Source organism: Elephas maximus, chromosome 1 (assembly GCF_024166365.1).
Source record: "Elephas maximus indicus isolate mEleMax1 chromosome 1, mEleMax1 primary haplotype, whole genome shotgun sequence".
Lineage (NCBI taxonomy): Eukaryota > Metazoa > Chordata > Mammalia > Proboscidea > Elephantidae > Elephas > Elephas maximus.
This window is the reverse complement of record NC_064819.1, coordinates 103,726,646-103,751,987: the sequence shown is the minus strand read 5'-3', so window position 1 is coordinate 103,751,987 and position 25,342 is coordinate 103,726,646. Positions and strand designations below refer to the sequence as shown.

At 41.2% G+C, this 25,342-nt stretch overlaps 1 protein-coding gene across 4 annotated transcripts in view; it reads left to right on the top strand.

Moving 5' to 3' along the window:
• KIF6 (kinesin family member 6) overlaps positions 1 to 25,342 on the top strand; it is a 560,205-nt gene that overhangs the window by 25,127 nt on the left and 509,736 nt on the right. The window lies entirely within an intron of this gene.

Here is a 25,342-nt window from a genome sequence, read left to right as displayed (position 1 = left end):
ATCTCCTTCTCAAGGAGACTTTCCCTGGCCACCCTACATAAAATAACAGCCCCTCGCCCCACACTCACCCCTTACCATGCTCTGTTTTTCTTCATAGCATGTACTATGAGTTAACATAGTATACACAGTATTTACTTGCTAAATTGTTTATTGCCTATCTTTGTCCTTTAAAATGTAAATGTTGTGAAGACAAGGGGGACTCTTTGTTCACTGCTGTATCCCTCGCTCCTCGAAGAATGTCAGGCATATACTAGATACTTAATGAGTATTTGTTGAGTGAGAGAATTAGCAGGTGGCGATTTTCCTTTGGGAGCTATCATCTTTTTCTTTCTCGATAAATGCACAGTTATGGGCTTTATTTCTTGTAAAAGGACTTTTTACTTTTGATTCCTTTCTGAAGCTTTTTTTTTTTTTTGGCAGAGGCCTTTCCCAGTAAATCTAAACTAACAGTAAACAGAGAGCTGCTCCTTTGTCTAGGCCAGCGATTCTCACAGTGGGGTCCCTGGACCAGTAGCATCAGTAGCATCTGGGAGCCTGTTAGAAATGCACATTCTTGGACCCCACCCACACCTACTGAATCAGAAACTCTGCTGATAGAGACTAGCCATCTGTGGATTTTTTTTTTTTTTTTAGTTTTTATTGTGTTAAGTATATAACAAAACATTTTTTTTGACATGCACAGTTCATTGAAGTTAATTATGTTCAACATGTTGTTCAACTATCACCTTTATCCATGCCCACATTTTTCCGTCACCAATAGATGCTCAATGCCCTCTAAGCCTTGTGTCTTCCCTTCCCCTTTCCTCCCATCCTCCGCACCACTAAAAGCTGAAGATTTTACTATTTTATAAAAGTTGTATGCCCTTTTCCTTCTTTCCTGTTTTTTAAATGATCTTTCTTTCACTTCATGTATGATACGTCCTTGGTATCTTCCCACTCTTCTGGTCTTTAGTCATTAGTGTTCAGTGCGCCAAATCTATTTTGAGATGGTGTCAGTTCAGGCAGGATGTATCCAGGGTTGTACTTTGTCCCTTGTGGATTTGCTGTGGTTTTCTTCAGCATTAACCCAAACTTGCACATGTGCAATCTGTCTGTTCTGCAGCTGGCCCCTGGCCTTGTCTTAACTGATGACATTAAGCATTTCCATCAAATCTTTTCAACTGGGTAGGTGATTTGATCCCTATACAGTCCATCTGGTGATGTCCACATGTATAGTCATTGAGTATGTTGTAGGAAAAAAAAGTATTTCCAATGAATAAGTTGTTGGTCTTGCAAAATTCTATCATGTGATCTCCAGCTTCATTTCTGTCATCAAAGCCAAATTGTCCAGCTACTAATTTTACTTCTTTTTCTCCAACTTTTAGGTTCCAGTCACCAGTAATTATCAATGCATCTTTCTTGCACATTTGGTCAATTTCTGGCTGCACCAGTTTGTAGAAATCTTCAATTTCTTCCTCTTTGGCATTAGTGGTTGGTGCATAGATTTGAATAATAGTCGTATTAATTGGTTTTGCATGTAGGCATATGGATATTAACCTATCACTAACAGCTTTGTACTTCAGGATAGATCTTGAAATGTTCTTTTTGATAATAAATGCAACACCTTTCCTCTTCAATGTGCTGTACCCAGAACAATAGACTATATGATTGCCAGATTCAAAATAGCCAATACCGGCCCATTCCAGCTTATAATGCCTAGGATATAGACGTCGATGCAGCCCATTTCATTTTTGACCACTTCCAATTTTTCTCCATTCAGACTTTGTGCATTCCATGTTCCAGTTGGAAACCCTGGTGGTGTAATGGTTACGAGCTATGACTGCTAACCAAAAGGTCGGCAGTTCATATTCACCAGGCACCCCTTGGTGACCCTATGTTGCAGTTCTACTCTGTCCTATATGGTTGCTATGAGTTGGAACTGATTCCACGGCAACGGGTTTGGTTTTTTTTTGGTTGTTCTGATTACCAATGGATATCCTGGAGACATTACTCCATCCACATCATTAAGATCACTCTAATTTTATAAGGCTCTTCCCCAGTTCTATTTTGAGTGCCTTCCAACCAAGGGGGCTTATCACCCAGCACAGCATTGTTGATGATACCATATCTGTTTCTTGCACTGAACCCTTTTACTGTTCCTAAAACCTCCGTTGCAATAACCTTTTTGTCCCCGCCTGCAGGTGCCATGGATGTGAGGCTTCCCAGGCCACTGCTGCTGCCTGAGGTGCGGGGATTGGTGTCACCAGTGCTGAGGGCAGGGGCAGTGGCAGGAAACTGCTGGGTCAAGTCCGTGCTGCTCATGGTTGTGGTGATGTAACTGGGGCTAGCTGCAGCAGCTGTGGCTCCTCCAGGGGTGTAATGGTAGCTAAGCCAGCGGCAGTGGCAATGGCAAGGGGCTGCTCTCTGCCCCTGCTACCTATCCAACTAGTGAGAATGGCAGAACAGGGGGGATAAGCCCTGTGACCAACTGGCCCTAAATGCTGCTCACTGGTCAGCATTGTTGTCAATCTCACCACCTGACCCCAGATTCCTGGCTTCTGTTGGCTAATCCCCCATGAATCTGTCAGTTTGTCTTACTGTGGGGGTTTGTTTGTTCCTGTGATGCTGAAAGCTATATCACTGATATTCAAATACCAGCAGGGTCACCCATGATGGACAGGTTTGAGCTGAGCTTCCAGACTAAGACAGACTAGGGAGAAGGACCTGGCAGTCTACTTCTGAAAAAAAAATTAGCCAGTAGAAACCTTATGAATAAAGCAAAAAACAAAACAAAAAAGAACCCAAACCTGTTGCTGTCCAGTCGATTCTGACTCATAGCAACCCTAAAGGACAGAGTAGAACTGCCCTACAGGGGTCTCCAAGGAGTGCATGGTGGGTTCAAACTACTGACCTTTTGGTTAGCAACTATAGCTCTTAACCACTACATCACCAGGGTTTCCAACCTTATGAATAGCAGTGGAATATTGCCTGATCTAATGCTGGAAGGTGAGTACCTCAGGTTGGAAGGCACTCAAAATACAACTGGGGAGGAGCTGCCTCCTCAAAGTAGAGTTGACCTTAATGATGTGGATAAAATCAAGCTTTCGAGACTTTGGTTTGCTGATGTGCATGGCTCAAAATGAGAAGAAACAGCTGCAAACATCCATTAATAATTGGAATGTAAAATGTACAAAATGTGAATCAAGGAAAATTGGAAATCATCAAAAATGAAATGGAATGCATAAACATTGATATCCTAGACATTAGTGAGCTGCAATGGACTGGTATTGGCCATTATGAATCTGACAACCATATGGTGTACTACGCAGGTAATGACAACTTGAAGAGGAATGGAGCTGCGTTCATCATCAAAAAGAACATTTCAAGATCTATCCTGAAGAACAACACTGTGAGTTATAGGATAATATCCATACGCCTGCAAGGAAGACCAGTTAATATGACTGTTATTCATATTTATGAACCAACCACTAAGGCCAAAGATGAAGAAATCGAAGATTTTTACCAACTTCTGCAGTCTGAAATTGATCGAATATGCATTGATAATTACGGGTGATTGGAGTGGGAAATTTGGAAGCAAAGGATCTGTAGCTGGAAAATATGGCCGTGGTGATAGAAACAATGATGGAGAGCCCATGATAGAATTTTGCAAGACCAACAACTTCTTCATTGCAAATAACTTTTTTCAACAACATAAACAGTGACTATACACATGGACCTCACCAGCTGGAACGCACAAGAATCAAATGGAAAAGCTCAATATCATCAGTCAGAACAATGCAGGGGCCAACTGTGGAACAATTGCTCATATGCAAGTTCAGGTTGAAGCTGAAGAAAATTAGAACGACTCCACGAGAGCCAAAGTATGACCTTGAGTGTACCCCATTTGAATTTAGAGACCATCTCAAGAATAGATTTGACGAGTTGAACACTAATGACTGAAGACTAGACGAGTTGTGGAATGACATCAAGGACATCATACATGAAAAAAGCAAGAGGTCATTAAAAAGACGGGAGAGAAAGAAAAGACCAAAATGGATGTCAGCAGAGACTCTGAAACTTGCTCTTGAATGTCGAGTAGGTAAAGCAAAAGGAAGAAATGGTGAAGTAAAAGAGCTGAACAGAAGCTTTCAAAGTCTGGCTTGAGAAGACAAAGTCTTATAATGACATGTGCAAAGACCTGGAGTTAGAAAACCAAAAGGGAAGAATACACTTGGCATTTCTCAAGCTGAAAGAACCGAAGAAAAAATTCAAGCCTTGACTTGCAATTTTGAAGGATTCTATGGGGAAAATATTAAATGACACAGGAAACATCAAAAGAAGATGGAAGGAATACACAGAGTCACTGTTCCAAAAAGATTTGGTTGACATTCAACCATTTCCGGAGGTAGCATATGATCAGGAACCAATGGTACTGAAAGAAGAGATCCAAGCTGCACTGAAGGTATTGGCAAAAAAACAAGGCTCCAGGAATTGAAAGAATACCGATTTAGATGTTTCAACAAACAGATGCAGCGCTGGGAATGCTCCCTCGTCTATGCCAAGAAATATGGAAGACAGATACCTGGCCAGCTGACTGGAAGAGATCTGTATTTATGCCTATTCCAAAGAAAGGTGATCCAATCAAATGAGAAAATTATTCAACAATATCGTTAATATCACACACAAGTAAAATTTTGCTGAAGATCCTTCAAAAGTGGCTGCAGCAGTATAGCGACAGGGAGCTGCCAGAAATTCAAGCCAGATTCAGAAGAGGACGTGGAACCAGGGAAATCATTGCTGATGTCAGATGGATCCTGGCGAAAAGCAGAAAATACCAGAAAGATACTTTCCTGTGTTTTATTGACTATGCAAAGGCATTCAACTGGCAGATCATACCAAATTATGGAAAACGTTGTGAAGAATGGGAATTCCAGAACACTTAATTGTGCTCATGAGGAACCTGTACATAGATAATGAGGTAGTCATTTGAACAGAGCAAGGGGATACTGTGTGGTTTAAAGTCAGGAAAGGTGTGTGTCAGCGTTGTATCCTTTCACCATACTTAATCTGACTGGTGAGCAAATAATCTGAAAAACTAGACTATATTAAGAAGAACAGGGCACCAGGATTGGAGCACACTCATTAACAACCTGGGATATGCAGATGACACAACCTTGCTTGCTGAAAGTGAAGAGGACTCGAAGCACTTACTGATGAAGATCAAAGACCACAGCCTTCAGTATGGCTTACACCGTAAAGAAAACAAAAATCCTCACAACTGGACCAATGAGCGACATCATCATAAACAGAGAAAAGATGGAAGTTGGCAAGGGTTTCATTTTACTTGGATCCACAATCAACACCCATGGAAGCAGAAGTCAAGAGATCAAAGAATGCATTGCATTGGCCAAATCTGCTGCAAAAGACCTCTTTAAAATGTTAAAAAGCCAAGATGCCACCTTGACGACTAAGGTGTGCCTGACCCAAGCCAGGGTGTTCTCAGTCACCTCATGTGCATGCAAAGGCTGGACAGTGAGTAAGGAAGACCAAAGAACTGACGCCTTTGAATGGTGGTGTTTGTGGAGAATATCGAATATACCACGGAGCTGCCAAAAGAAGGACGAATCTCTCTTGGAAGAAGTGCAGCCAGAATGCTCCTTAGAAGCAAGTATAGCAAGACTTCATCTCACATTCTTTGGACATGTTATCAGGGAAGATCGGTCCCTGGAGAAGGACATCATGCTTGGTGAAGTGGAGGGTCAGCAAAAAAGAGGAAGACCCTCGAGATGGATTGATACAGTGGCTGCAACAATGGCCTCAAGCATATCAACAATTGTGAGGATGGTGCAGGACCTGGCAGTGTTTCCTTCTGTTGTACCTGGGGCTGCTGTGAGTCAGAACAGACTCGAAGGCACCTAAGAACAACGACAACATTGGCTAATATTTTATCACTCTTCTACCCTCATTGGTTCTTAGGCAGCCAATTTGGTCAACCTACAACCATTCTTGCCTCTGCTGCTGCCTTAAAGACGGGAACTAGAATTAGAGTCACTACCAGAATCATATAGTACCCGAGAGAAGTTGATTTTCACAAACCTGCATCCTGAGCGAGCTGGCCCCACGACCAGGGTTGTGTGCTGGCCAAAGGAAAAAAAAGCCATGGCCAAATGCCGTAGCTGGGATTACCCGGCCTGACACTTTCGCCCCTTGTGGAGAGAAGGCTTCCCCTGCTTCCTGTTCCAAAAATGGTTCTTCTGGCCATAGACTTCTATCGCTGGGATAGCGCAGACTTTTCTATAAAGGCTGTGTACTCATGGCACAGCTGAAGGTTTATGGAACAGACCTTAAATGTGTGCGTTAGAGGAGCATTGGCTTTTTGGCAAAGCGGTCACTTTAGAGGGTTCCATCTGTGTTTTAACAAACCCTCTAGGCGTTTCTGATGTATGCAAAGTTTGAAATTCAGTGACAGAGGGGAGCGTGGCATCTGGCTTTTGGGATGACTTTCTCAGAGATCTGAGGGATACCCTGAACAGCTTTATAACTCCAAAATTGGTGTGTGTTTTTAATTAACATCCCACCTATTTCTTGTTTTTATTTCTAATATCAATTGAGGCACCTTATCCTAAAACCAGGGCCAGCTTTGTGAGCGTGTGACTTGAGCAGCCACAAAGGGCCCCATGTTTAGAAGGGCTCAGCACTTGATTTAATGCCCTGTTGTTGCCATCTTGAAATTCTTGATAATTTCTGAACAAGGGATTCTGCATTTTTACTTTGTACTGGGCACTGCAAATTATGTAGTCTTTCTTGCCTAAAACATACAAACTTTTATAGGGCGGTAAAAAGATGTCAGAGAAATCAGAAATTGTTTAGATTCAGACTCCTTTTTAGGAATTAAAACATTTTCTCTAAAGAAATATTTCTGGGAGACTGTATAAAATGGTTAAAACTGTGAACTTTGTAACCACACTGGTTTTGCTAAACCCGATGCATTGCCATACGACCCTACAGGACAGAGTAGAACTGCCGCATAGGATTTCCAAGGAGTGGCTGGTAGATTCAAACTGCTAAACTTTTGGTTTAGCAGCCAAACGCTTAACCACTTGGCCACCAGGGCCCTGACTGGTCTTGCTAAACAAAAAAAACCCAAACCCACTGCCATTGAGTCGATTCCGACTCATAGCGACCCTATAGAACAGAGTAGAACTGCCCCATAGAGCTTCCAAGGAGCGCCTGGCAGATTTGAACTGCTGACCTCCTGGTTAGCAGGTGTAGCGCTTAACCACTATGCCATCAGGGTTTCTCAAATCCCAACTTTAATACTTTATAGCCTTCGGCAAGTTACACAGCCTTTCTGTATCTCAGTTTTTTTTAATCTGTAAATGGAGAAAATGATACTGTAATATCTACCTCATTGTGTTGCCATGGTGATCAAATGAACCCTATGTGTAAAACACTTATAACAGCCCCAGCACATGCTCAATAAGTAAACCCTGGTGGCATAGTGGTTAACAGCTATGGCTGCTAACCAAAAGGTTGGCTGTTTGAATCCACTAGGCACTCCTTGGAAACCCTATGAGACAGTTCTACTCTGCCCAATAGGGTCACTATGAACTAAAATCGACTCAACAGCAACAAGTTGGTATCATCCATTTTTTGCTTCCCACCAACATTTTTATAGAAAAAGATTTTTCATTCTAATTCAGGATATTACCTAGTTCTGATTTTTTTCCCCTGACTCTTTTTTAGATTTGGTGTCTTCTGAGGCACAAGTATACAATTTTATCACAAATTTTTATTTCAGGACTTTAGAGCACATTCACAGATGATCCAAAGATATTTCTAATGATCATATTCATTGTAATATGCCCCCAAAGAATGATATACGAAGAAAGCAAATTGAATGCGAAAACTTATGGAAAATCCTTCCTGCTCAAGTGTGTAGTGATTGATTACAACTGGCAAATTTTTTACTGTAAATATATACTCTGTCCTATTGGGTCGCTATGAGTTGGAATCGACTCGACAGCAGTGGGTCGTTGGTGGTTATAGGTATTTAAATTTATAATTGGCTGTGACGAGAAGCACAAGCATACTTAAAATATGTTGTTTAAATTGTTGTGGGAAGTATAGCAGAAAATTTTTATTTTTTTAGTTGTGCTTTAAGTGAAAGTTTACAAATCAAGTCAGTCTCTCATACAAAAATGTGTATACACTTTGCTGTGTACTCCTGGTTGCTATCCCCGTAATGAGACAGCACACTCCTCCTCCCCACTCTGTATTCCCTGTGTCCATTCAGCCAGCTCCTGTCCCGCTCTGCCTTCTCGTCTTACCTCCAGACAGGAGCTGCCTGCATAGTCTTATGTGTCTACTTGATCTAAGGGGCTCACTCCTCATCAGTATCATTTTCTGTCTTATAGTCCAGTCCAATCCCTGCCTAAGGAGTTGGCTTTGGGAATGGTTCTAGTTTTGGGCTAACAGAAGGTCTGGGGACCATGACCACTAGGGTCCTTCTAGTCTCAGTCAGTCCATTAAAGTCTGGTCTTTTTATGAGAATTCGAGGTCTGCATCCCACTGCTCTCCTGCTCCATCAGGGATTCTCTGTTGTGTTCCCTGTCAGGGCAGTCATCAGTTGTAGCTGGGCACAATTTAGTTCTTCTGGTCTCAGGCTGATATAGTCTCTGATTTATGTGGCCCTTTTTGTCTCTTGGGCTCATAATTAACCTTGTTTCTTTGGTGTTCTGCATTCTCCAGGCGGGTTGAGACCAATTGATTATAGCACTAAATTTATCTACTGCTCTATCACTTGCTGAGCGCTAACCAAAAGGTTAGCAATTTGAATCCACTAGCTTCTCTTTGGAAGCCCTATGGGGCAGTTCTACTCTGTCCTGTAGGGTTGCTATGAGTCAGAATCAACTTAACAGCAAGAGGTTTGGTTTTTGGTTTTTACTTGGTCCGGAACTGTTTCAGCAGACTCTCCCAAAGTGGAGATTTACGTTTATGTTTGGCATATGATTTTGGTCAGAATTTTTAGTGTACTTCTTGCTAAATACATGAAAAAATTTACTTATTGGTACCCGATAATAATAAGAATGCATTTTATTTTATATAGAACCCAAAAACCCATCGACACTGAGTCGATTCCAACTTGCAGCGACACCATAGGACAGCGTAGAACTGCCCATAGGGTTTCCAAGGAGCTGCTGGTGGGTACGAACTGCTGACCTTTTGCTTAGTACCCCAGCTCTTAACCACTGTGCCACCAGGGCTCCATGTTATATACAGTTTTGCCAATTTCATAGCTCTTTTATATTATATGTATTACCTGACTTAACCTTGTGGGTAAGCAGGTATTATCCTTCCCGTTTTAGATGAGTAAAACAGAGCTCTGAGCATTAAATTGACTTCTTGAAGGTCACACAGTAATCAGGTTATGCAACTGTGACTAGAACTAGATCTTGCTTTAGTAGTCCTTTGATCTTTAAATTGCTGTGTCACAGGTGATACATGTGTTTTATTCAATTTCACGGAAATCGTCCTTGAAAAATTCACCAATGATGTTCATGGTCACTAAATCAATGGGCATTTTTCAGTCCTCATCATATTTGACTTCCCAGCATCATTTTTCAGTGCTAACTCTTTCCTACTGGCCATTTTAAATAGGCAAAATAGGTTTTTTTTCTCTTGGTCAGTGGAGGCAGAGGTAGGAGGTGAAAGGCAATTTTCCTTTTAGTTCTCACCTCCTAGAATTTTTCATCCTGTGCTCTGGATGTCCTTGCTGTCCGTATGGTCCTTTGGCTACTTAAGATACTGTACACCTCTTCTACCCTCTGTTACATTTTTGTGTGCTCCAAACAACACTACTTCCTCTGTCCATAAAACATCTTCATTCGGTATAGCTATTCTCAAAAGAAAATTATCTAATTAGATTGTTATTATTCTTAGGTGCCCTTGAGTCAGTTCCGACTCATAGGGACCCTATGTACTACAGAATGAAGCACTACCCAGTCCTGCACCATGCTCGTAATCGTTGTTATGCTTGAGCCCATTGTTGCAGCCACTGTGTCAACCCATCTTGTTGAGGGTCTTCCTCTTTTTTGTTGACCCTGTACTTTACCAAGCATGATGTCCTTCTCCAGGGACTGATTCCTCCTGATAACATGTCCAAAGTATGTAAGACATAGTCTCTCCATCTTTGCTTCTCAATGAGCATTCTGGCTGTACTTTTTCCAAGACAGATTTGTTCTTCTTTTGGCAGTCCATGGTATATTCAATATTCTTCGCCAACACCACAATTCAAAGGTGTCAGTTCTCCTTCGGTCTTCTTTATTCATTGTCCAGCTTTTGCATGCATATGGTGAGGTTGAAAATACCATGGCTTGGGTCAGGCACACCTTAGTCTTCAAGGTGACGTCTTTGCTTTTCAACACTTTAAAGAGGTCTTTTGCAGCAGATTCGCCCAATACAATGTGTCTTTTGATTTCTTGACTGCTGCTTCCATGGGTGTTGATTATGGATCCAAGTAAAATGAAATCCTTGCCAACTTCAATCTTTTCTCTGTTTATCACGATATTGCTTTTTTGATACAGTTGTGAGGATTTTTGTTTTCTTTATGTTAAGATGTAATCCATACTGCGGACTGTGATCTTTGATCTTCATGAGTAAGTACTTCAAGTCCTCTTCACTTTCAGCAAGCAGGGTTGTGTCATCTGCATATGCCAGGTTGTTAATGAGTGTTGCTCCAATCCTGATGCCCTGTTCTTCTTAATACAGTCTAGTTTCTCAGATTATTTGCTCACTGTACAGACTGACCTTGGAAACTATGGGGCAGTTCTATCTACTCTGTCCTATAGGGTTGCGATGAGTCGGAATCGACTCGTCGGCACTGGGTTTGGTTTGGTTTGGTTTTATACAGACCGAATAGGTATGGTGAAAGGGTACAACCCCAATGCACACCTTTCCTGGTTTCAAACCATGCAGTATCTCCTTGCTGTGTTCAAATGACTGCCTCTTGATCTATGTATAGGTTCCTCATTAGCATTAAGTGTTCTGAAATTGCCATTCTTCGCACTGTTTTCCATAATTTGTTATGATCCACACAGTTGAATGCCTTTGCAGAGTCAATAAAACACGGGTAAACACCTTTCTGATATTCTCTGGTTTTCGGCAGGATCCAGCTAACATCAGGAATGATATCCCTTGTTCCACGTCCTCTTTTGAATCTGGCCTGAATATCTGGAAGTTTTTGGTCACTATACTGCTGCAGCAGTTTTTGAATGATCTTCAGCAAAATTTTACTTGTGTGTGATACTAATGATGTTGTTCTGTAATTTCCACATTCGGTTGGATCACCTTTCTTGGAAATAGGCATAAATATGGATCTCTTTCAGTCTGTTGGCCAAGAAGCTGTCTTCCAAATTTCTTGACATAGGTGAGTGAGCACTCCCAGAGCTGCATCCGTTTATTGAAACATCTCAATTGATATTCCATCAATTCCTCAAGCCTTGTTTTTCGCCAGTGCCTTCAGTGTAGCTTGGACTTCTTCCTTCAGTACCGTTGGTTCCTGATCATATGCTACCTCTTGAAATAATTGAATATTGGCCAATTCTTTTTGGTATAATGACTCTGTGTATTCCTTCCACCTTCTTTTGATGGCTTCCTGTGTCATTCAGTATTTTCCCCATAGAATCCTTCACTATTGCAACTCGAGGCTTGAATTTTTTCTTCAGTTCTTTCAGCTTGAGAAACGCTGAGCGTGTTCTTCCCTTTTGGTTTTCCATCTCCAGCTCTTTGCACATGTCATTATAATACTTTACTTTGCCTTCTCGAAACGCCCTTGAAATCTTCTGTTCAGTACTTTTACTTCATCAATTCTTCCTTTTGCTTTAGCTATTTGATGTTCAAGAGCAAGTTTCAGAGTCTCTTCTGACATCCATTTTGGCCTTCTCTTTCTTTCCTGTCTTTTTAATGACCTCTTGCTTTCTTCATAGAATGATGTCCTTGATGTCCTTGCACCAACTCATCTGGTCTTTGGTCATCAGTGTTCAAAGTGTCAAATCTATTCCTGAGATGGTCTCTAAATCCAGATGGGATATACTCAAGGTTGTACTTTGGCTCTCGTTGACTTTTTCTAATTTTCTTCAGTTTTAACTTGAACTTGCATATGAGCAATTGATCGTCTGTTCCATGGTGGGCCTCTGGCCTTGTTCTGACTGATTATATTGACCTTTTCCATTGTCTCTTTCCACAGATGTAGTCAATCTGATTCCTGTGTATTCCATCTGGCAAAGTCTACGTGTATAGTCGCCGTTTATGTTGGTGAAAAAGGCATTTGCAATGAAGAAGTTGTTGGTCTTGCAAAATTCTATCATGCGATCTCTAGCATCGTTTCTATCGCCAAGGCCATATTTTCCAACCACTTATCCTTCTTTGTTTCCAACTTTTGCATTCCAGTCGCCAGTAAATTATCAATGCATCCTGAATGCATATTTGATCAATTTCAGACTGTAGATGCTGGTAAAAATCTCCATTTGCTTCATCTGTGGCTGTAGTGGTTGGTGCATAAATTTGAATACTAGTCATATTAACTGGTCTTCCTTTTAAGTATATAGGTATTATCCTATCACTGACAGCATTGTACTTCAGGATAGCTCTTGAAATGTTCTTTTTGATGATGAATGCAATGCCTTTCCACTTCAAGTTGTCATTCCCTGCATAGTAGACCAGATGATTTTCAGGTTCAAAATGGCCAATATCAGATCATTTCAGCTTACTAATGCCTAAGATATCTATGTTCATGCATTCCATTTCATTTTTGAGGATTTCCAATTTTTCTAGATTCATACTTCGTACATTCTGGGTTCCAGTTTTTAATGGATGTTTGCAGCTGTTTCTTCTCATTTTAGGTCGTGCCACATCAGCAAATGAAGGTCCTGAAAGCTCGACTCCATCCAGGCCATTAAGGTTAACTCTACTTTGAGGAGGCAGCTCTTCCCCAGTCATCTTCTGAGTGCCTTCCAACCTGGGGGATTAATCTGCCGGCACTATATCAGACCATGTTCTGCTGCTATTTATAAGCTTTTCACTGGCTAATTCTTTTCAGAAGTAGATTACCAGTCCTTCTTCCTAGTTTGTCTTAGTGTGGAAGCTCAGCTGAAACCTGTCCACCATAGGTGATGCTGCTGGTATCCGAGTACCTGGCATAGCTTCCAGCATCACAGCAATATGCAAGTACCCATAGTACGACAAACTGACACTTGGGAGCTAATTTGATTATAATAGATAAATTGAGTTTCATTCACCACTCATTTAGCCAACATTTAGTGAATTCTAGCTGTGTATCAAGGAGACTTGGTGGTGCAGTGGTTAAAACGATCGACTGCTAACTGAAAGGTTGGCAGTTTGAAACCACCAGCAGCTCTGCAAGGAAAGATATGGCAGTCTTCTTCCATAGAGATTTACAGCCTTGGAGGCCCTATGGGGTCCCTAAGTCCCAATCAACTCGATGGCAGCGGGTGGGGTGGTGGGAGCTCTGTATCAAGCACTGCAAATAAGTCTTACCTTGGAGGAATTTGAGTTATAGAAAAAGATACTTGTTTACTATAATTAGGCCAAGGCTGATGGAATTTCAGGCACAATGATGCATGGCAATGAAAGCTAGTCAGCTGTGTGACAGGACATTTTTGGCAGGGGCCCAATTATGTCATCACCTTACCTATGATGGCCACACTCTGGTAAGAGAAAACTGTCCCATCTGCGGTTCCAATGGGGATGGCAATCAGAGGAAACCATGTTCTGACTATGTGACATTGTCCCTGCAGCCATTGATAATGGGGTCAGCAAAGGAATATGAGTGAAGGACAGCAATGTAAAGGCTGCCCATGGCTTAGGAGGTTGATCAGAGGCTAAAAGCATTGCCCAAATAGAAGTAAACTGGGACTGTTAGAACCTTGCTCTTGGCAGTGTGGGCTGGGAAAATCTGGGCAGAGCAGGCCGATAGCAGTAAGAGCAGGAGCTGAAAGGGAGGTAGAGAATGAAAGGCTGGAGAGATCACCATGGACTACGAGGACATGACGGTTGTGAGTCAGCAGAGACTATGACCTGGACAAAGGTAAACAGGATAAGGGACCTGAGAGATCTAGAGGCCTAGCGGAAATTCCTGTGTCTACACACACTCATATTCTTACAATTACCTTCTGCACCTTCAATTTCTGTTCATTAGAACCAAATGCGTCTATTTAAATCAGGGTCATATTTATAAGTAGACTTGATATACTTTGTATCTAATGTTGGCCTGAGTAAACATAAAATAACAACACATTTGGAAATTACTTTTGAATTCATACTGACTGTCCAAAATCAAAGTGATCAGTTGTGTTACAAGTTTAATGCTTGTATCAGAGCAATTTATTAAGCCTGGTTCTTTAATGGGAAGTGCAAAATTTATAATCTTCACTAGTGACTGTAAATTAGCATATCATGTCAATTCTCTTAGCAAAATCTTTCAATGGCTCCCCATTTCACTTAGAGAAAAAGCCCAGCTCCTTATCATACCCTAGAAGCAGGGTGGGCTTCATGGGTATGCAGCCTGGGCAGCTACACAGGCCCTGCAATGAGAAGGGTCCCACACTTAGTTTAATGCTTTGCTGTTGCCATCTTGAAATTTCTTAATAATTTTAACTTTGAACTTGTGTCTTATAAATGAAGTCTGTTGGAACAAGAGGTATACGCCTGAACAGAAGAGATACGTGGAGCATGTGCATGTCGTTGTGGTCTGGCAGTAGTTTGCCCACATGCAGACTCAGTCAGGTACCGCAGGCCATGCCAAGTGTGGTGGTTGGCCTACTGCTGCACATCTGCACACGTTGGGGCAGCTCAGGGCTCCCTGACACCCCAGGGGGTAGACACACTGGGACCTGGACCCAGATTGGTGCTAGTGACTGCAGCAGCAGCAGCAGAAGTGGCAGCAAAGTCACATAAGAGAGTGAGGGGCAGCTCTGGAGCCTGCGATGGGAGGCTGGCTTACTCATGGGCCCCTGGAGCCAGTCCCTGTGGTGTCTGATAATAACCCTCTGGCATGAGCGCTGGGACAGGAACTGCTGGCACTCAGGAAGCAAATTTTATCAGTAAATTATTACAAAATTAAATCATACATATGGGCATTGCAGTAAAGCATATTGGGGAGTTATTAGTGTTTATATTAGCTTCCTAGGATTATTATAACAAAATACCACCAACAAGGTGGCTTATAAGAACAGAATTTTATTGTCTCACAGTTCTGGAGGCCAGATGTCGGAATTCAGGGTGTTGACAGGCCCATGTTGTCTCTGGAGGCTCTAGGGAAGGTCCCTTCTTGTCTCTTCCAGCTTCTAGTAGCCCCGATAGTTCCTTGACTGGTAGATGCATCTCACATCTTCCTCTGTCCCTTTGTGCCTCTTGTCCTATTTTATAAGGACACCACTTAGAATGGATTAGGACCCACACTACTGCAGTATGAAGTCATGTTAACTTACCTGATAGCATCTCCAAGGCCCTATTTATGATTCACAGATACCAGGGGTTAGGACTTTAACACATGTTCTTGGGGGACGCAATTCAATCCATAACAATTTTCTTCAAAGAGCTTAGAATTTCTATGTTTGAAAACTGCTGCAGCATTGCAAAGCAAGGTCCACAGACTTAGAAGTAGAAATTAACTGTAAAGTTTATTGTATTCAATGAAAGAAAAAAAGCCATTATTTTTATATGAGGCTTTAGATGAACCAAGGATTAATGGGGAAGACAATTAAAAAAAATTCCCTTTTAGCTATAGATACAGTGATAGACCAGATAGACCTTTTGAATTGTGTACAAATCATCTTGCTACTTTCTGTTTCTTGTATAACCTCCACATGTTACAGAAAGTGTCAAAGGAAGCATTAAAATGCACTGTATATATTTACATGTAAAATTAAATTCAGACTTACATGAAACTAACTTGTATAAACAGTTGAATCTTTTCAGAAAGAAGTTTTTTGCAAGACTCATCAGTTTAGATATACTATTAAAATTTATATTTTGAAATAATTTGTCAGAAATTTATCTCACTGTTGCCAGAACCTGTAAAATGCTCAGCTCTGTTATCAGTTGCATCAGCAGAAAGATCCTTCTCAAGATTAAAAATCACCAAAAAGTATTTGTGATCATAAACTTACCAAGGGCATCTAATTTTGCTTTCATTGATAGTGGTTGAAAATGAAGTTGCTAAAAGTATAAATTTTGGTGACCCAATAAATAAATTTTTAGTAAAGCAAGCCAAGAAAATCATATGATTAATCAAGATACCATACTAATAAAATATTATTATTTATTGTATCATATAAAATTATAACACCAACATATTATTTTTTGCAACTTTTAAGTTTGTCATTACTCAAATATCATTTTATCCCTATAATTATAAGTAATCCCTATAGTAAAAAATGGGTTTTTTTTTTAAAGGAGAAAGCTTTATATTTTAGTATCTTCAGCAATACTTTTCCCTGCTTTTTGAACGGGGACCCTGCATTTTTGTCGTGCACTGAGCCCCCCAAATAATGCAGCCTGCCCTGCCAGGAAGGACTTGTATGAGCTGCTCTCCTCCCGTAAACAAAGGAGCCCTTTACCTTGTAGCTTTGTCTTCTAATTTCATTCCCTTGCTCATTCTGCTTTAGGTTTCAACATTCTGGAAGTCTCCATTCTTAGAACTTTTGTCCTGGCTGTTTTCTCTGCCTGGAATGCTCTTCTCCCAGATACCCAGATAGCTCACACTGTCACCTTTTTAAAGTCTTTGCTTAAATGTCACCTTCTTAATGAGGGCCATCCTAACTACCATATTTAAAACTGCAGCCCAGCTTTCTCCCATACCTTTTGGCCAGTCCTGAACTCCCAACTTTACATTTTCTTTTTTCCCATAGCACTTATCACCTTCTGACATAAACCCACTGCCGTGACATAAAAAAAAAAAAAGTAATTTCCTTATGTGCTGTGACTGTTGTAAGGAGCCGTGGTGGCACAAATGGTTAGGTGCTCAGCGGCTAACCGAAGGGCTGGCAGTGTGAACACCCCTAGCGACTCCGTGGGAGTAAGACCTGGCCATCTACTTCTGTAGAGACTGCAGCCAAGACACCTTATGGGGCAGTTCTGCTGTGTCATATGGGGTCACTATGGGTTGAAATCAACTCGATGACACCTAATAACAACGACTGTTGTCCATCATCTTGTTCTTCCCTGGCTAGTATGTTAGCTTTGTGAAGCTAGGATCTTTTTCTGTTTTGTTCACTGATGCTTCCCAAACACCTGTGGTAGTGCAGGCCCACAGTAGATATCCAGCGAATATCTGTGGAATGAACGAAGTCTGAAACTATTGGGTAAACACACAGTTGCTGTGTAAGCCAAAGTATTCACGTAACTCTAAGGTGTTTTTCCTTGCTGTGCAACAGGCAGATTAGGGTTTTGACTCCTCAAATTGTTTTCAGCTAATGCTTTTGTATTTCCATCTATGTTAATTAATGAAAATTCCCGTTAGGGAGCCATGCACTCATCGCATACTAATTAAATAATGTTGTTTAGATAATTGTAGCATATTTAGGGAAGTAAAAGGCTTTTAGAACACTAAAAACTTTGTTGTAAGAACTAAAACGTTTGAATAAAAAAGAAAATCCCAGGGGCTGAATTATTTATTGGCTTGTTAAAAATATCTCATGAGATCCTATTTTGCCTCAGTCTAAATGAGAATAGAAGTACGGTACAGTATGTTTCCATTTAGGGCCATCTGTATTTTTACTCTGGGTACGTAGCCCATTGTGGCGTCTAATTTTGCTTTCATTGATATTGATTGAAAATGAAGTTGCTAAAAGTATAATAGGAACTATTCTTATTCATAGGTAAAATTTTCTTCTTCATCCACAGCTCTGAGAGGTTCAAGTATATTTTTTACTACTTTATGTTCACACTTAAGCACTAGGATCTTTGACAGTCAATATTCCTTTTTCTTCTGATTTAATTTTGGTTTCGTTTATCACAAGAACAACAAATTTACTTCTCACTGAGAGAAAATAAGGATTCTCGTTACAACTTGGAAGTAGCCTTTGTTTTTTTAACTTACTAATGTATGCTGTGTGCCACTTGTAAAGGAATGGAATGGCTTCTTCAGTGGAGGAAACTGTTACTGAAAGTTGCTGTGCTGTCTCTGTGTTTCTGTAGAGGTCGTGCTTGTCTCAGGACAACAGATTTTGGAACAATGAAACACTTAAGGAGCGCATCCAAGCTATTTTTTAATGAGGATATAATGTAAAAACTTGATTCGCTTCTTTAAAAATAGTTAATTAGAAGGATGAAAGTCATGGCAATATGTCACCCTATATTAGATGGAGGCTTAGTTCCAAAGACTTCCCAGGTTCCATGTGATCTTAATAATATTATACAAATTATATGAATCAAAATTCTAGAGTACTTACAAGATACTAAGACAGATACTAGGCAATAGTTGATTTCGTAGTTTCCCCCCATCTATTTTATTCCTTAATATGCCAGTGAACCTGCTAGGTCACAAGGAAAAATGATCTGCATGTTAGTCTCCAGAACTTTCTCAATGACAAAAGACAGAAACTCACTTCAAAGCAGCTTAAAGGAAAGAAAAAGGAATTCATGACTTACATAACTAGAAAGTCTACAATGTGTTGACTTCAGTCTCAGTTTCCTCTTTGTGGCCAGCATCTCCAAGTTTATAGCCTTGCAGGACCACGACTCTCAAAATAGGACATTGTCTTTCCTGAGAACTTCAGCAGAATGTCCAAGTGAGGATTCTAGAGTCACATGCCCATCCCCAAACCAGTCACCGTCCCTAGGGGATGGGGTACTCTCTTTGCCTAGACATCCCCTGCCTGATTGATAGCCCTGCCTAAACCACCTGGACACAGGAGCTGATGTTACCAGAAGAAGAGGGATAAAACATGCTGAGGAGATAAACCTCTGCACTGAATTAATAGGCAAAGTAAACAAAGCCAAATCAATTAGAAGATACCTATGTGATGTTTAGATTTGGAGACTTTCAAGGTTGACCATGGTGGGTGGGGGGGAAAGAGCAGGGTTTGTTAATTTTGGCTGTGCCCTGCTGTGGCAACAATTAGCTCAACTATCTAACAATAGGAGGTTTACAGATATCAATATGTTTTGAGTTGATTGCAGTTACAGCAAATAGAGAAGAACCTATATTCATTGGGTGTGCATTATGTGTCAGGCTGTAAACACCCTGAGATATTTTATATACATATGCATACATACTTGTTGAATTAGTAAGGATTATGTTCATCTGTGTTCCTGCTATTCATAAGGTTTTCACTGGCTAATTTTTTTCAGAAGTGGACCGTCAGGTCCTTCTTCCTAGTCTGTCTTAGTCTGGAAGCTCTGCTGAAACCTATCTACCATGGGTTACCCTGCTGGTATTTGAACACCAGTGGCATAGCTTCCAGCATCACAGCAACACGCAAGCCCCCATAGTACGACAAACTGACAGACACATGGGTCTGCAAGGGCATTCAACTGTGTGGATCATAACAAATTATGGATAACATTGCGAAGAATGAGAATTGCAGAACACTTAATTGTGCTCATGAGGAACCTATACATAGATCAAGAGGCAGCCATTTGAACAGAACAGGGGGATACTGTGTGGTTTAAAGTCAGGAATGATGTGTGTCAGGGTTGTATCCTTTCACTATACTTATTCAATTTGTATCCTGAGCAAATAACCCAAGAAGCTGGACTGTATGAAGAACAGGGCATCAGGGTTGGAGGAAGACTCATTAACAACCTGTGTTATGCAGGTGACACAACCTTGCTTGCTGAAAGTGAAGAGGACTCAAAGCACTTACTGATGATCAAAGATCACAGCCTTCAATATCCTCAAAACTGGACCAATAAGCAACATCATGATAAATGGAGAAAAGATTGATGTTGTCCAGGATTTTATTTTACTTGGATTCATAACTAACACCCATGGAAGCAGCAATCAAGAAATCAAAGGACACATTGCATTGGACAAATCTACTGCAAAAGAACTCTTTCAAGTGTTGAAAAGCAAAGGCGTCACTTTAAGGACTAAGGAGCACCTGACCCAAACCACGGTATTTTCAGTCACCTCATATGCGTGCAAAAGCTGGACAATGAATAAGGAAGACTGAAGAAGAGCTGATGCCTTTGAATTATGGTGTTGATGAAGAATATTGAATATACCATGAACTGCCAAAAGAACAAACAAATCGGTCTTGTAAGAGTGCAGCCAGAATGCTCCTTAGAAGCAAGGATGGCGAGACTCCGTCTCACATACTTTGGACCTGTTATTAGGAGGGATCAGTGACTGGAGAAAGACATCATGCTTGGTAAAGTAGAGGGTCAGTGAAAAAGAGGAAGGCCTTCAGGGAGATGGATTGAGGCAGTGGCCGCAACAGTGGGCTCAAGCATAACAACGATCAGGAGAATGGTGCAGGACTGGGCAATGTTTCATTCTATTGTACATGGAGTCCCTCTGAGTTGAAACCGACTAGGCAGCACCTAACAACAACAGTGTTCATCTGTGAGTGACAGAAAAACTCAAAATAATAGTAGCTTAAGCACATAAGCATTTATTATGTCACATGAAAAGAAACTGGAGGTAGGCAGTCCAGGGCTATGTTGACAGCTCCGTCATCATCAGGCTCCTCTTTCTTACTGTTCCACATCACATCAACATGTGGCACAAAATGGTTGCTTGAACTCTAGCATTCACATGCACCTTCTAGGGAACAGGAAGGACGAAGCAGAAGGTTACAGCCCCTCCCTTTTAAAGAGAATTATTGATACAACACTTCTACTAGTTCTCATTAGTCATAACTTAGTTGCATGACCACATCAAGCAGTGTGTGGCAAGGAAATGCAATTCTTTTAGTTGAGTGGTAATGCGTTCCGCTAAAAGCTGGGATTCTGTGACTAAGTTAGAAGGCAGCTAAGAGCTTCTAGGACACTAGGAGTCTCTAAGAAGTAACTACAGTCTCTGTCTCATACTTTTTTTTTTTAATTTTAAGAATATGTTTTATTTAGGTCAATATGTTCAACATACAGTCATCTCAACACATAATCGGTATGAATTTTTTTTTTTAATTTTTATTGTGCTTTAAGTGAAAGTTTACAAATCAAGTCAGTATCTCAGACAAAAATTTATATACACCTTGCTATATACTCCTAATTGCTCTCCCCCTAATGAGACAGCCGACTCCTTCCCTCCACTCTCTCTTTTTGTGTCCATTCCACCAGCTTCTAACTCCCTTTGCCCTCTCATCTCCCCTCCAGATAGGGGATGCCAACATAGTCTCAAGTGTCTACTTGATCCAAGAAGCTCATTCTTCACCAGCATCTTTTTCTATCTCATTGTCCAGTCCAATCCCTGTCTGAAGAGTTGGCTTTGGGAATGGTTCCTGTCCTGGGCTAACAGAAGGTCTGGGAGCCAAGACCATCGGGGTCCTTCTAGCCTCAGTCAGACCATTAAGTCTGGTCTTTTTACAAGAATTTGGGGTCTGCATCCCACTGCTCTCCTGCTCCCTCAGGGATTCTCTGTTGTGTTCCTCTCAGGGCAGTCGTTGGTTGTAGCCAGGTACCATCTAGTTCTTCTGGTCTCAGGCTGATACAGTCTCTGGTTTCTGTGGTCCTTTCTCTCTCTTGGGCTCATAATTACCTTGTGTCCTTGGTGTTTTTCATTCTCCTTTGGTCCAGGTAGGCTGAGACCAATTGATACATCTTAGATGGCCGCTTGCTAGCATTTAAGGCCCCAGAAGCCACTCTCCAAAGTGGGATGCAGAATGTTTTCTTAATAGATTTTATTATGCCAATTGACTTAGATGTCCCCTGAAACCATGGTCCCCAAACTCCTGCCCTGCTACGTTGGCCTTCAAAGCATTCAGTTTATTCAGGAAACTTCTTTGTTTTGGGTTTAGTCCAGTTGTGCTGACCTCGCCTGTATTGTGTGTTGTCTTTCCCGTTACCTAAAGTAGTTCTAATCTGCTATCTAATTAGTGGATACCCGTCTCCCACCCTCCCTCCCCCCTCTCGTAACCATCAAAGAATATTTTCTTCTGCTGGTAAGGAGTAAACTTCTTGGATCAGGTGGACACTTGAGACTATGTTGGCATCTCCTGCCTGGAGGGGAGATGAGAGGGTAGAGGGGGTTAGAAGCTGACAAAATGGACATGAAAAGAGAGAGTAGAGGGAGGGAGCGGGCTGTCTCACTAGGGGGAGAGCAATTGAGAGTACGTAGCAAGGTGTATGTAAGTTTCTGTGTGACAGACTGACTTGATTTATAAACTTTCACTTAAAGTACAATAAAAATTTAAAAAAATTTCTCTATCTTTGGTTTTGGCAAGTTTGATTTTAATATGTCTTGGTGACTTTCTTTTTAAAATCTACCTTATGTGGAGTTCAATGAGCATCTTGGATAGATATCTTCTCATCTTTCACAATATCAGGAAAGTTTTCTGCCAACAAATCTTGAACAATTCTCTCTGTATTTTCTGATGTCCCTCCCTGTTCTGGTACTCCAATCAGTCGTAGGTTATTTCTCTTGATAGAGTCCCACATGATTCTTAAGGTTTCTTCATTTTTTTAAATTCTTTTATCTGATTTTTCTTCAAATATGTTAGTGCCAAGTGATTTATTTATCTTCAAGTTCAGAAATTCTGCCTTCCACTTGCTCAGTTCTGCTCCTCTGACTTTCTACTGAGTTGTCTAATTCTGTAATTTTATTGTTAATCTTCTGAATTTCTGATTGCTGTCTGTCTATGGATTTTTCCAGCTTATTAAATTTTTCATTATGTTCCTAAATAATCTTTTTAATTTCTTCAGTTGCTTTATCTGTGTGTTCCTTGACTTGTTCTGCATATTGTCTCATTTCCTTCCTGATGTCTTGAAGGGTTCTGTATATTAATCTTTGTTTTCTGCCTCTGGTAATTCCAGGAATGCACTTTCATCTAGAAGCTCCCTTGCTTCTTTGTTTTGAGAGTCTGTTGAGGCGATCATGGTCTGTTTCTTTGTGACCTGACTTGACTGTTGTCTCCGAGCCATCTATAAGTTATCGTATTAGTTTATATTTGTTTACTGTGTCATAGCTTTTTGCTTTGTTTTGTTTTGATACGCCCAAATAGGCTGCTTGAGTGAGCTAACTTGATTATTTTCGCCTTTGGAGCTCTGGTGTCCTGTCCCCAGCTGGCTAGAGCTGTTATCAGGTGTATCAGTCTAGGAGTCCATTCACTTTTCTTGTATGGATTTCGCTTAGGTGTCCAGGTAGCTGATCATCAAGTGTGTGGTACAGGCCTTGTCCTACAGTCTTAGAGGGGCAGGGGTGATTGGTGTAGGTACCAGCATCTGGCTGTAGCAGGGGGTCACACTCTGAACAAGACAGGAGGTTTAGAATCATCCCCCCCATGTCTCTGAGGAAAATGTGTCCCTGTTCCCTAGAACGTACAGATGGGTGGGTTCTGCACACGGACCACGGGCACCCAGTGTTTTGGGTTGTAAGAACTGGGAGATACCAGTTATCCTTGGACCCCTGTTGCAGGTGGCTGGGTAACCTGAGTGGAGCCACCAGTCCTTAGGCCCCTGATATGGGTAGGTGAGGACCCTATTTAATAGGCAAAGCAAGGATGAACATCAAACACCCACCTCTCCACCGCACAGCTGAAATGGTTGGAGTCTGCCAACAAGGGCCTCTTCTCCTGAAATAGGCCCACACAGGTCCATGCAGAGGGGAAAGGTACTCAAAGTCCATGGACTGCTTATGCCTGGACAGGAGCCGCTTCTGTCCTGAGCTTCCTCAGTTAGTGGAGCTGGCAAATTATCTTTTCCCCCAGTTTCAAATTTATTCCATCTCCAAAGCTGGGAAGTTGGCTCTAGGTGCTCAATAGGGCCTATCTCAGGCCCGGGGAAATCAGCTGCTAAAGCTGGCTTGGGAGTGGGGTGGCGCAGTAAAATATATGCAAGTACTTAACTTTTGTCGAGAGTGTCGTTCTTCTCTGATTCCGGAGGTGTGAGTAGGCTATGTGGCTGGCTGCTTCTTCCTGAGGAAACTGTGGCTGAATGCTAGTACCAGCCCGTCGCCACTGCTCCTGGGAATGGTGCCTGAGGGCTGTCCGGGATTCAGGTCCAGTAACTCCTCTCCGCTTCTGAACCGTCTCTTCCTCCCCTGCCCCTCAGTTCATTTTCTAAGCTTGCCTTTGATGTTCAGGGCTCTTAGCTTGTCATAAATGTGCTCGTTCCTCTTTTATTTTTTGGTCTTTGTTTTAAGAGGGCTTGATGGAAGTGTCTGTCTATTCCACCATATTGGTCCCACCTCCTCTGCCTCATACTTTATTGCCTAAGATATAAGACATACTTAATCTTCTAAGATGTATACCAACTCTTGGTCATGGAGCTTATATGATCCAAGTTACCATCCATACCCATTGCCATCAAGTCGATTCCAACTCATAGCGACTGTTTAGGATAGAGTAGAACTGCCCTATAGAGTTTCCAAGGAGTGCCTGGTGTTTTCAAACTGTCAACCTTTTGGTTAGCAGTGGTAGCTCTTAACTACTATGCCACTAGGGTTTCCATGATCCAAGTTAGGAAACTCTTAATATCGCTGGATTTGTGCCGTTAACAGCTTCTTTCCTTCCCTCGCCTAAGACTATAAACCCAGTAAACCAGAACTATAGACACAGTATAAAAAGTGGGTCCTAGAAGATATGCCACATTTATTGGTAGCTTTTTTATGTGTATAAAAAAAAAAAAAATTTTTTTTTTTTATGTGTATGTTGATCTGGGCTGTGTAGCTCTACACTAACACCATGTTTGACAACTGCTTCTTCATATGCCCTTCTGTTACTATTGCTCTTCTTCCCTAAGTGGGTGGATGGATGAGAGTTGTTTATGATAGTTATCGTCTGATGCTGAAAGCCTACTTCATTTCTGTTCTAACTAGCTGGTGCGTTGTAGGGTCACTTTTAAAAGTGAGGTTTATATATATTAAGTACAGTGTACTCTTCTCTCATGAAAAAAATGTATTGAGTATAACTCTCCTATTTTGTCTCACTTATTGTAAATCTTTTGAAAAGCAGTGAGAATACAAGAGGTTTGTGTATTAAATAGCCTCGGGTAAACTTATTAAAGTGTACCTATTATGGTAAAAATATTTCCCGTTAGAGATTCCTTGATGAACAGAGGTTCGGAAACATCTCGGTGATATAGCCATCATTCTTCTTTGTTAGACATATAAAAATACATAAGATATTTTATTTTAATTGTAAACATGTTCAAATATGTTTAAGACCTCACAGTGATGAGT